Source organism: Oryctolagus cuniculus, chromosome 6 (assembly GCF_051225735.1).
Source record: "Oryctolagus cuniculus isolate XC-2025 breed Fujian yellow rabbit chromosome 6, ASM5122573v1, whole genome shotgun sequence".
NCBI classification, from domain to species: Eukaryota; Metazoa; Chordata; class Mammalia; order Lagomorpha; family Leporidae; genus Oryctolagus; species Oryctolagus cuniculus.
The window spans coordinates 94056487-94057838 of record NC_142872.1 but is presented as its reverse complement, the minus strand read 5'-3'; positions in this window follow the sequence as shown (position 1 = coordinate 94057838).

Below are 1352 nucleotides of genomic sequence, written 5' to 3'. Positions count from 1 at the left end.
GAAATTTTTCTGTAAAAAAAGAAAATTTTGTATAAACAACGATTATTTGTCCATCTACAATTTGAGAATCTTTTAAGTTATCCGCATCTATCCTAGTCTGTTTTCTGCTAATGTAACAGGATACTGCAGACTAGTTAATTTATAAATAAAGCTCATTAGGCCTGGAGGAGCTTCATCTGACCAGGGCCTTCTCACTGTGTCACAACATGAGAACAGGGCAGGTGAGCACATGTGAGAAGAGAAGGGGCAAGAGGGATCCAGACTTATGAGAAACTCACTCTCATAGGAACAAACCCCTCCTTACAATTCTGTTAATCTGCTCATGAACACAAACTGTATGCAATCTAATTGCCCCTTAAAGGTCATATCTCTTAATACTGATGCAGTAGTAATTAAATGTCAACATGAGTTTGGGAGGGGTCATGCAAATCACAGCATCACACTATCTGTTAGAGAGTTGAAGAGACAGTTCATGAATTACTGCCACATATGAGGGTACTTCAAGAAGTTCACAGAAAATAGAATTAAAAGATCAATACAATTTGGTGTAAAAACTTGAAATCCATGCATTTCAGGGGTATTCAATAAGTTCATGGAAAACACGTAATATGAAAAAATTATGCATGTCTTTCATGATTTTCTTTGCACCAAAATAACTTATCTTCCAATTCCAGTTTTCCGGAGCCTTTTGAAGTAACCTTATATGTATAATTGAGAACCACAAGACTAGATGATCTTCTAGGAAATATCTACCTATAATGATGTTCAGTGCAACATCATTCATAATAGCAAAAAATGTAAGCAAAATGAATGACTAATATGAAAGATTTCTTTTTAAAGAATCATACTACATCCATGACTTAGTTGAGTTCCCTAAAAGAAGATTTTGAGATGGGAACTGCTGTGTGAATATTCTCAGAAGAAACATGAATGGGCATAAGGCAAGGAGAACAGGGTCAGGAAAGAGTTAAGAGAAAAATGTGTGTTCAGCTTAAATCTTACCTCATCTAATGCCATGTGGTTTGCTGGTAAATAACAGCTGTAGAGTAAGAGGATCAGCACTTTGTTCTCTCATGTTAGTCACTCAGACTGTGAGTGACTCTGGGTATCAGAAACAGAGTTGGCTATACTCTGCCAGACATGCCAGGACCAAGGACTTCCAATGATTTATGTGCAATTTTAAGGAGAAAGTTGTGCTATGAACTGTTAGTGCGTAGGAGTGGGTTTCAGTGGACCTGGGTGAGGCCAATTCCATATAATGGAATTGTGGCTTTACAGAGCTATGAGTATATAACTTATATATGAACTATATATGAATTACGTAAATGAAATATGTCAAATATTTAAAAATG